The following is a 12,396-nucleotide window of genomic DNA, read 5'->3' as shown; positions in this document are numbered from 1 at the left end:
AGAAAAAAAAAAAAAAAAAAGATAATGTGATTCACACATACCTTATCTTAATTATTTTTTGTGAGAGAGGGCATTCCAGTTTTCTGGGATATCACGGGCTCCAAAAAGCCCGATCTAGGCTAGAAAATAATAATACAAGAACATCATCTAGTTTGAACATTGCTAGATATCTCAAAGCCAAGACTATGTGGTACCTGCTCATGTTGGAGATGGGCTCATGTAACTCATGTACTTAAGAAGCCACTCTCAGAAATTGCTTGTAGAAGTAGCTCCCTGTTGTGTCTTACTAGCCTTTTCCAAGTCCCAGCATGAGATGCTCCTGTTCAGTGAGGTATTATCTTCTTTAGCACTACTGGGAGGATCTTAAAAGTTAATGGCCTACTTCTCACCTTGTGATGATCTCCCACTGTTGACTTCAATTAAGTTATTGTGGTTTGAACTGATCTGATATGAGATCAGAACTACTTTTTTACAAGGACATTTAGACACAGTACAATAAAAGAAATGAAGGCTTAACACCAGTAAATAAATTTATAACAATAAAAACACTGTACAGGAACAGACTGCCTGATGAAGATGTGGAATATCCAATAGTGGAGACTTTCAAGCACAGATTAGGTAAGAATTTGCCATGCCCAGGATAAATATGTGAGATCTTAAACTGGGGCAGAGGAGGAACTGTATACCTTCCTGAGGTCCCTTCCAGCCTTGTTTTCTGTGATTATTCAGTTCATGCTAAACACATTTAACTAAGTTGGATAACAATTTTGGCAGTGAGTCAAATGTCATATTTGACATTTGAAATTTGATTTATTACATTCATAGGCTGCTTTGCTATCTCTAATTCATCCTGCAGTTTCCTGGGCCTAAATCTCCTGTGTTTACAAATCTGATTAATTAAATTCTTCCCAGGATCCCAAGGAGTTATCATTTTAAGACTCAGCAGTGCAACATTTGATTTATTCCATGAAACTTCATTTTTTTTTTATTGGTAGCAGGGAATGAAAATATGTCAACAGAATCTCACATCAGAGAGAATATGAAGGGGAAAAATGCCCACGCAGTCAGGTGGTTCTTTCCAAATCTCATTCACATACTCTGTATGTGTGTGCTTGGGAGAAAGAGAAAGAGCAAGGAAGGAAGTTTTATATGGGACGTAATGGTTACATAAATCTTGAGGAAAGGTGAGAAATTAACTTCTGTGGGTACATAGGTACATCTGTGACAAAAGGAAGATTAGGGAAAATGTGGGCTTGCTCTGGAAGGCAACAGGAGACCTGGTTACCTGGGATATGGAGAAAGCTGAGGTACTCAATGATTTTTTTGCCTCAGCCTTCACTGCCAAGTACTCCAGCCACAATGCTCAAGTTGCAGAAGGCAAAGATGGGGACTGGGAGAATGAAGAACTGCCCGCTGTATGAGAAGATGAGGTTCGAGACCATCTAAGGAACAGGAAAGTGCACAAGTCTGTGGGACCTGATGAGATGCACCTGTGGGTCCTGAGGAAACAGGCAAATGAAGTGGCTAAGCCACTGTCCACCATATTTGAGAAGTGGTGTCAGTCCAGTAAAGTTCCTGCCGACTAGAAAAGGAGAAACATAACCCCTTTTTTAAAAAGGGAAGAAGGGAAGACCCAGAGGCCTACAGGCCTGTCAGTCTCACCTCTGTACCTGTCAAGAGCATGGAGTGGATCCTCCTGGAAACAGTGCTGAAGCACATGGAAAATAGGGAGGTGGTTGGTGGCAGCCAACATGGCTTCATTAAGGGGAAATCGTGCCTGACACATTTAGTGGCCTTCTATGACATGGTTACAGTGTTGGTGGATAACGGAAGAGCAACTGATATCATCTACCTGGATTTGTGTAAAGCATTTGACGCTGTCCCACACGACATCCTTGCCTCTAAATTGGAGAAACATGGATTTAATGGATGGACCACTCAGTTGATAAGGAATTGGCTGGATGGTTGAACTCAAAGAGTTGTGCTCAATGGCTCAATGTCCGAGGTGAGATCAGTGACGATTGAGTGTGACACTGGAATTAAGTGCACCCTCAGCGAGTTTGCTGATGGCATCAAACTGTGTGGTGCAGTCGAAACACTGGAGGGAAGGGATGCCATCCAGAGGGACCTGGACAGGCTTGAGAGGTGGGACCATGCAAACCTCATGAAGTTCAACAAGGCCAAGTACAAAGTCCTGCACATGTGTCAGGGCAATTCAAAGCGCAAGTACAGGCTAGGCAGTGAGTGGATTGAGAGCAGCCCTGCAGAGGACTTGGGCATAGTGGTGGGTGGAAAAGTGACTATAAGCCAGCACTATGTGCTTGCAGCCCAGAAAGCCAACTATGTCCTGTGTCACATCTAAGAGACGTGTGTCCAACAGGTCGAGAGATGATTTTTTACTCTGCTTTTTGTGAGACCCCCACCGGGAGTGCTGTGCTCAGCTCTGAGGCACCCAACATAAAAAGGACATGGACCTGCTCGGGCAGGTCCAGAGGAGGCCACAAAGATGATCGGGAGGAGAGGAGAGGAGAGGAGAACCTACAACATGAAGAAAAACAGCTTTGTGATCTGAAGAGGATTTTTTTGTTTCTTTTTCTTCATTGATCCACTCTTTATTCTTCTGTTTCGTTAGGAAACTGTAGTTTCTTACATCAGTGGCTCACAATGTGTAGTAACCCTATTATGCATGGTTTCTGACCATTGCTTTACAACATAGCATTATTTTTAAAGACAGATTTTAAGCTATCTTATTAAATACATGTGTTGCAGTTGGCATTATCTCTTCAAAGGAAATTAAACCTTATATCTGAATTTCAGCTACTTCTTTACAAAAAGATAAAAATCAATCCCATTCTTCTAGAAACCTGGTCAAATCCAAATGCATGTTACTATTGCAGATTTAAGCTAACTGAAGTCTTTTGATATGAAATGGTAAGAACAAACATTTTGTTTCCATCAGGTATTGGGGAACAAGATATTTGTGCATTGCAAGTTGTTTTTAATCCCACCTAAAAGCTTGACAGAAAGGTGCACTGAACACTGAGAGTTCTGCTTGCCTGGCATAAGGGATGGGGGGAAGAAAAACAAGAGGAAAAGACAAAGGCTCTGTTGGGGAAGAAAGGAGGAGAAACTGTCAAGCCTGCATACTGATTCATTTTTTTCAAAAAGCACTGCTTTTACAAAGCACTAGATGTATAACACTGGGGAGACTATACAAAGATGCAGGAATCAGAGCAGCATCTTTCTCCTCTTATTTTCTGTGAGCTGCCACAATAGAGTTTTATATCTGAACTCTACTAAACAAAAAATCCATTTCCCCTCGGATTAATGACACAGAAAACATTTTGGGCTGGAACCTAAAACCTAAATAGGACTTTATTCCAGCTGAACTCAGGAAGTAAGAATAATCATAACAGCAGCAGCAAAGTTAGCAACAGCCTGACCATACTGATGCCTTTGTCTATGTGAGGTCTGCATTAGTGATTCTGCTCCCTTTGCTTTTCTGGGATGTGGGGTACTGCAGAGAATGACAAAAGTATCTTTATTTGGTTATGTTGGAGGTGCTACATGTTTCATAAGCAGATGATATCTGGAGCAAGGAAGCTTTCAGGGCAAGAATGATTCTTCTGCAATGTCTGCACAGGGTCTGGCACAGCAAGTCCAAAACCCAATTAGATTGCTTGGAGATATAGGAGTACTGCACAGAGTGGTACGTAGGATGTGTGAGTGACACCCATGATATTCTTCAAATGCAAATTGATCACTAAGTTTCATTAGTGTTAATCGTTGCTACTTACAGAGAACAGTTTATACCCCCAATCCAAATGTCTTTTATTTAGATCATTGAAAAATAATAATGAAGGAAAAAACTGAAGTAAAATACAATAGCAAGTATGTGACCCACGTGTGTTTTCTATCACAAACTGCCTGAGCTTTTCCACATAAAATGACAGTTGTCTCTGCAGATGACAAATTCTTGGTACACTGAAAACAGAAAATCAAAATACTTGCTTCATATCTAAAAATCACATCATGCTGCATTCCAATATTTCTCCTAGGTCCATAGCTGAACAATTTTTTCAATATTCAGCTATAACAGCTGTTGCAGAAAGAGGCCTGTGTTTGACCTTGGGTGTTGTCATAGATGAGAAATATGTAGCCAGTAATCCATTTGCTTAATAATATACATGGTTGATGGCAGAAGGGTCAGTATATTCTTTTATATTACTTGGCAAAAGGATTCCCACACATACTGTCACGAAACTAATTTTACTCATCTGAATATAGAAAAGTGGTAAAAAATGTCCATTGAAAACATTCCTTTTAATCTTAATGAAATAAAGGGAGATAATAAAGCCTGCACACATATCAGAATAACACAATTAAGCAAATTCAGCTTGCAGCAGTATGTTATTTTGCTTTTTGAATTGTTTTTAAACAAATTCCTCTCCTGACTAGGGTGAGCATGAGTTGATAAGTAAATGGTCATTTCACATGTATAGCATGAGAATAACAACAAAATGAGTCTTGGAAAGGTTTAGACTCTTTATTTTGTACCAGAAAATTCCTGCATATCTTTGACAACCTAGTGGCCTAGGAGAGATGTATTTTAGACAGCTAGCCAAAACACCTACTATTAATTGTCAGTTCTTTAGAAGGTCCTGTTGCCTTTGGTAAACATGAAGTATACTTCTGAAAGGACTTTATCTGACTTTTCACTGCATTGGAGCTGAAATTTCTCCTTGTTTGTAAACTGTTGAGCAGTCAGACTCACTTTTTAATGATAGACATAAATGCACCTCCCCTGCTCTTCTTTTATAAGAATTACGTAGGGAGACTCCGTAAAACTTAGTTAAATGAGACTAGTATAAATCTGGAGCTTAAGTGTCTCCCTGCATAAATTTACAAGCACCAATTCCAAAAGGTTAACAATATGGCAGATGGATATCACTATGTGTGAACTCAGAGAAGCCAAGAATTCAAAGTTTGGTTCCAAAAGCCGTTAAAAGTCTGAGCATTTCCCCAGTCCTCTTGAGCAGGCTTCCTTGACTGACGTAAACCACCTGCTGCTTCAGTTCAAGCCAAAAATAGTCCAAGAACAGCACTTATGTGTCTTTTGCATTGCTTATGCTCTTCATTTCATTAAGAATCTGAAAGCATAGAAGTAGAGGCAAAAATGCACAAGTATGAGCTACCCCATTTAAACAAACAAATGCGAGCCTCTGGAATAAGTTAGTCTACTGTTCAATTCTGGTTTAAGGTCAAATGTTTTTAGTGCTTATTTTATTCTGAGATTCTTCCACTTGGAGAAACATTTTTGCAATACCGGGAAAAATGTATTTTCTATCCTCTCTGTGCAAAAGCTATTTCTGCATCCTTGTGCATCTGATTTCACACTGTGCAACTTTTCTTCCTGTGGATGCCCTCCTCTCAAATGGACAGCCTGAAGCAAATGCAGAGAAGTGGAAAAACCTTAAACTAAAGAAAAATATATACATTTTTCCCAGCATTCTGTCCTTTTTGTGTATTATATTGCTGTGCCTTGATTTACTCATCGGGAAGAACAAGGATGATCTCTCATGATCTTGGGTAAGTAACTATTGAAAATATGTGAACACAGCATAAAGTAGAGCTATGTAGATGCCAAGCTATGTCTGAATAAATGGAAATGTATGGTGTAACTATATCCTGAGCCTCCATTTGTCTTGTTCTCTGGTGGTGCATGAAGCTGAACAAGATTAGCAACCCATGCAGAAGGGAAGTTCCCCTGGGAAAAAGATCTAACCCGTCTCATGCAGCTTCACCTCCTGTACAGAGTAGATATGCCAATACAAGTAAGGTTTTCTACTTTAAAAAAGCCAAACCTCTTACTCCTCCTCCTCAGTGTGGTGCTGTGTCTCCCTCTGATGGCATCTAGGCCACACTTCCAGGCTGATGAACATGCTAAAGTCTTGCATAACAGAGGATGGATATATTTATATCCAAGTTCTTAGGTTTAAAACCTATTATTGCATTAAAATGTGATTTGCTCTCTATCCCTCTAATGAATCAAGTCACAGGGACAAATTTTAAGAAGGGACCAGTTCTCAGCCACAACTGAACTACATTTGTATTTGCAACTCCACAAGGATAGAGGCTCAAGGGGAGATTCAGCAATCAGTACTTGCTAGAAAAGCAGTAAGGACTTTAGACATTTCCAAATGAACTCCATCAAGCTACTCTGAACATCCAGCTTGTCTCAAGGCTGTAAAACATCTACAAGAATCTATAATTTCCATAAGTCCCTCAGGACTTGCCAGTAGACTTGAAGTTTGAAAGAATTCTTAGTTACCTACAGCTTGTGATTGACACTCTGAGGACCCCAAGGAAGATTTGCATCTACCACTTGCTGATTTACTGTCTCTCACACACTGCATCCTACTGAGTGACTTGACTTTGAACCGCCATTTCATCACAAATGGTTGCAAAAATTTGTCCCACACTAGCAATGACAGGAACAGTCTAACAATAATCTCAAGACTATTAGTTTATATGAAATGCAAGTATTTACATTCTCTCCCTTTGCTCAGCCCAGCCTGGCAAAGGACTGTTAAACTAGGTAAGTTTATTAAGAAAAATAACCTGTGCATTTGCTGGTGACTGGAAGATTTCACCATGAAGTGTCAGACCTTAGAAGAAGGGTCAGATTAGGGTCCACTTGAATATTCTTACATTATTTATACTTCAAAACAAGACATAATAGGAAATTCGCACTAGCAACTCAGTACTCACTAGTAACTCATTTGGTTTGGCTATGCCGAAAACCAAAGATATGTTGAGGACCAGATTCCTTTCTTCCACTTATATAAACAACAATTATCTGTTTATATAGGGTTAAAAATACTGTTGTCTCATTGTTTTGCAGTACATCTCTTTAGCAAAATGTCTCAAGGCATTAAAAACAATAAAATTATAATCATACTCCTGTAATAAAAATGTTCAGTGATCTAGGATCTGGGGAAAGATGAAGCAAACATTTTTTGTTACAGGTCTCATTGTCTGTATGTCCAGGAAAATTTAAGAAAAAAACTAACTGTAGCAAAAATTTGTGATTAAAATCAGCAGTACTGCCACTGATTTCAGTAATGTCACTCTGTTTTTTAATATTTTAGGGTGTACCACTGAGCTTCAGAAAGAACAGCAACATCTTAGACCTACTCTAGGTCTGAAACATTTCCATCATGTCTGAATCCATTTTACTTCTCAGAAACAAAGCAACCAAAAAATAATGTTATAACACAAAAGACTGGTATTAGTAAGAGGAGATTGGAATGCTGGAAATGGCTCTGCAGGAGCCCTGACTAGTGCCCTTTGATTCTGCTAGGGGCATTGATACAGAATTTCACAGGAAACTGTCTAATCAGAAGTAAATGCTCTTTCTACAGAGCACTCTTTTTGTTTCTCTAAACCATGTGTTCATGGAAGGGTGACTGCCTGGTACTAATGATTAAACCCAGGAGGGGTTTAACCTCTTCATTTGTGCCCCCATACAAATTTCCCAGAAAAGGCAGCGACACCTTTAGAAAGTTCACAGACGAGATTGCTGCAAGCATGTGCAAATCCACTTTGTCACTTTACACAGACCTCATAAAATCGGTTCACTGATCACCTTATTGGAAAGCACTCAAGTGGGGGATGTTTTGATATTTTGCAGGTGACATAAGCTTGGTTTGCCCCTTTTCCTATGAGGGAAAGAAACTCCCTCAACCTATATGGGAACCTGACTGGCAGCTCTGTGACTGCAGTGATCACAGAGCCAACCACCAGTTAGCAAGTCCCCTTGGGGAACTGTGGATCTGGGACATGTCTAGTGCTGTGTTCATACATGCGGTCCTGGCTGACTGAAAGCACAGGCAGATCAAGCCAATGTCTGCCTGCAGAATACCATAGTCATCCATTTCCTTCATCACACCCTTCATTATCTGGTTCCAGTTTGGGTTCAGCTAGTACCATTTTCACCTGCCTATCAGCTGAGTCCTGTGACTAGATGCTTACAGCAGCCTGGTCACCACAGCATTCCTGGCACATGGCACTTGTCTCTACAAAACACTGGAGGCATCTTCAGATGGAATCTGTTCCAACTTAGGTAAGATTTATCACTTGACTTGAGATGTCCCTTATCAAGAGTATGGATTATTAATGGGAGAAACTGTTTTCTTGGCAAGCGTTAGCCCAGTGGGTCCTCACCTAAGACAGTGGGTTTTAGTGCTCTAGGAATAGTAACCAAGACATGGATTCCACTCCCGACAGGGCTACTGGTTTAAATGTTTCTCTAAAGATATCTGGGACCCAGTTAAAAATGGCAGTATTTGTGCTGCAGAGTTTGAGTTACTTTGGATAAAAGTCCATCTATGTTTTCCACTCCTTAAACTAAATAAGATTAATTTTTTCTTATGTAAGATGGGCACTAGCAGGTTTAACTTGTGAATGACTTTGTGATGATCAAACACTGATATCTGGAAATGCGGGACATAGAAATGACGACAAACAGATGTAATGAACTTGTCCTGGCTGGACAATAATAAAATTCATTTATATCTTTCAGTCATTTGCTCTGAAAAAAAAAAAAAAAAAATCAGGAGTTTTGTGTATCATGACTGAGGATTTTTTTAGTTAATATATTAACATTAGCCAGGCTACCAATCCCTATCTGATTAGCATAATGTATTGAAATGATAGAAGGTCAAAATACACATAGCAATGAATAGAAATGTTACAAGAAGCTGAACAACTTGGCAATAAGAATCAGCCAGTTTATTTTGCTCAGATTAAAGAAAAAGTTCTGGAAGTGTTGTAGCAGGTAGCTTGTGGATCAAAATACAGCCAAGGAGAAGGGATAGATCTGGACCAAATTATAAGACCAAATTAAAAATAGGACCATTTGGGCTAATTCTAGCAAATACTTTAAGACAGGGAGATATAGGAAATTAGGCTGACAAATTAGAGCTCATCTTCTGTGATTACAACATGCCATATCCTCTGATTTTTAGTGGGAATGGTTTATGCTGGCACCTGAGGACATATGTGTCCCCACTGGAGACCACAGGAGTTCACCATTCCCTCAGTGCATCAACAAATATAAATTCATCCTGTTGCTTTCCTTGCTCTCTTTTTCATACATACACACAAAAATACATTTTAAGCAATGCACATAATTACCTCAGCTTTTGGCAATACACTGTATGATAACACAGGGTAGAAATGGCTTCTGATGAAGTCTGTCTTTAACAGCACAGCTGGTAAGAGCAAAGAATTGCTCTGTGCGCAGGGGCCATTAAGCCACAGGAAGGTGTCCATATGAGTGGGACTGGGCAGACTTACACGTTTGGAAAGAGAAATAGGGGCAGGCTGGCTTCAAGAGAAAATAAAAGAAAACATGCCCTGGAAATATAATGTGAAAACTTCTTATTGGTCCTTCAGGCTGCATAGCCCAGGAGACCATGGTTGCTATAGTGTAAGGTGGCATTTTCTCTTCCACAGGTAACGATTTAGATGAGCTCCAAACTAGATACGAACCCCTGAGTTACTGGGTATTGTCACAGCACCAGTGCCTTAACCAGTCCTTCCACTCATGCTTTATAGATTGTACAAGGACACGATTTCACCAGTCTGTTTCAAACCCCTGAACAGTTAATCTAACTGAGGTTTTTAAGGTTTTAGCAGGTCCTTCTAATAGCTGCCATGGTAGTGTGCAGTTAACCTTTATTGCCATGAGGGCCCTATTAAGAATGAGTTATGCTCATCCCCTTTAAGGAAGGAAGGATTATGCTTCCAGATGTGTTGATACACTTGACATATGCCCTGTGATTGCAGGGACTCTCAGGCACCAAAAGAATGCTGTTTTCACAAAGCTGTAATTGTTGTTTATACAATATATACACATGCTTGTAATGGTAATTTGTGCATGGCACTCAGAAACTGAGTGATAAAACTACACAGAGAGATTGAGCGAGGCAGTAAGACTGCACTGTACATAACACTGCATACTGAAAACCCAACCTCACAAGTACAGCCTGTGTAAAACTGGTTTCCTTTTGCTTGTTCCAATTAGAATATCCATAAACATTTTCAGTTGTTATCATCACATCAGTTTGAACACATAGAATAACTTGATTTGTAAGTATATGTAATTATATTTGTGAATGAAAGAATCGAATTTGGTTCATTTAGACCAGTAGATGCACATTGTGTCTTGCTGTTCACCATTCAGAAAGCAGCAAGGCAATTGCATGACTGTTAATGTTGCAGTTGTTACCACTAATAATTACTCATCCAGAAATCCATACCCAAGACGAGATTTTTCACTCTGCTCCTTTTAAAAACTTTCCCATCCTCTGCTCTGTGAGCAGAAGAAATACAATGACTACACCTACACTCTAGGCTGAGTCTGGGAGTGACCTTAACCGCAGAGTCCTGACAGCTCATTTCCATATTTCTTATAAAAACAGGAAACATGAACAAAATAGTCTAACAGGATCTACCTGAAAGACTGTTTTTACTTTTCCACTTTACATCCCATCTCTCAACCCTACTATGCTTGTCTCACTGCATCACTTGGGAAGATATTCACTTGTCAATGCAAAATATGTGGTTGTAACATAGGGCAAAAATCCACTACCTTACTGTGCTTAAGCTGTTAACTCCCAATAGGCAAACTGGAAAATGCTAAATAACACAAGTCATAAGTCCTGACTATTGTATGAACAGAGAAGATGGTTCAAAATTAATACAAATCTCATAAACGTAAAGTCTCTGACTTGTATGAAGAATAGCTACTCATGCAATATGATAAGGAGCTTCAGAAAGAAAGTACCATCCAGCCTTGGTGCCACGTCAACAAGAGGAACCCAAAGCTATTTAATAATTAAAATCACCTTCTGAAATCAATGTAAAAAGCCATTCTAGTTCATTTTATTTCTAAGTAGCTCAAACCTGGGGATTACAAGAGTTCTGTCATCTTCCAGTCATACATAGGAGTATCTCAGGGGTATGTACCTCTCTCTGCTAGGATCCATTCCACTTAGAGACATCCAACAATGGATCTTATTCCAGGAGGGGGCTGAAATACTTTGAAGAATTCAAGGAAATATTCAGACAAAAAGTCAATCAAGGGTTAATGATTCTGCAACAAATCAATGGGAAGGCCATAGACATTTGACCATTTCATGACAAATTGATCAGTGGATTGCACATACTGATCACAAATGGTCTAAGGAATCTCTCTGCTGATTACAAGACAGCTGCAAATGATCGAGAAAAGTATTAGAAATCATGAGCTCACAGATGCTATTTTTGCTTCTCCTCTACCCGAGCTCCACTTGGGATGACAATACCCTTGCTTTATTTTAAACCTTGTGACATTATGTGGTTTTCCTTGTAGCCCAATGTATGGAGCACAAGATCTGCATAAACAAAGCTCCAAGAAATCCCTGAGACGGTGGGGCTATGTGACCCTACTCTATGTTCACCATTTTCTATATCTGCCCCAGGTACCTGAAAGTCCCTACTGGTAAAAGACTTGTTGTTCTAAAACAATACATACATGTATATATGTATTATCTACATTTGGCTGTAGGGGTTCCTTTTTTACCATTCACTCTTCATTTTAAGTCCTAGGATGAAGATCAACTGTCCTACTTACATGCAGTGTGTGTAGCTGAACACCTCAGCTACACATTAGTGGCATTAAAAACAGTAACATAAATATCAAATAAATATGAACATTAATGATTTGATTAAATTTTAGTCCCATGACTCACTCTTCAGCAAGCCTTGAACTGTTAATCTTAAAATAAATGTAAGTAATTAATTTGTTGAATAGAAATGTGTTTAAAGCATGTATCCGTATGTACTGCTGAGTAATGACCATCACAAACAGTCTAGATTAGAGCAAAGGATTTCTTCCCCCCCCCTAGTTTGGTTGCTGAACAAAAGAAAAAGAAGAAAAATCAAAATTAATCAAATTAGAAAGTTCTTCAGAGGTGTGTGTCAATTTAAAGTATAACCTTCAGAGTTTTAACTTGAATATACTACAAATATCTTTTTAACTTCAATGAAAAATATATTGGTTTGTTGTTGGGTAAATTTCTCTTTCTAATAACTTCTATTTATTTTAGAATTTTTTTTTTTTAATGAAAGATGATGTTCAAAGTGAAAAGGAAAACAGTCAATTAGAAAATGACAAAATGAAGTATGTTACATTGTTATACTTGCATTTTAATCACTAAATTTGACCCAATACAGCAAAGCATTTTGGTCTCCCTGAAATCTGTATGTGATTACTTTGGCAAATTTACTATACAACAAAGATTTTCAAGTGTTCTTTTTATGATTCATTGTATTTGTTCTTCTCAAACA

The sequence above is a fragment of the Tyto alba genome, unplaced genomic scaffold (assembly GCF_018691265.1).
Source record: "Tyto alba isolate M040663 unplaced genomic scaffold, T.alba_DEE_v4.0 Super-Scaffold_16, whole genome shotgun sequence".
Taxonomy (NCBI): Eukaryota; Metazoa; Chordata; class Aves; order Strigiformes; family Tytonidae; genus Tyto; species Tyto alba.
The sequence above is the reverse complement of the archived record's forward strand: the minus strand, read 5'-3'. Positions refer to the sequence as shown.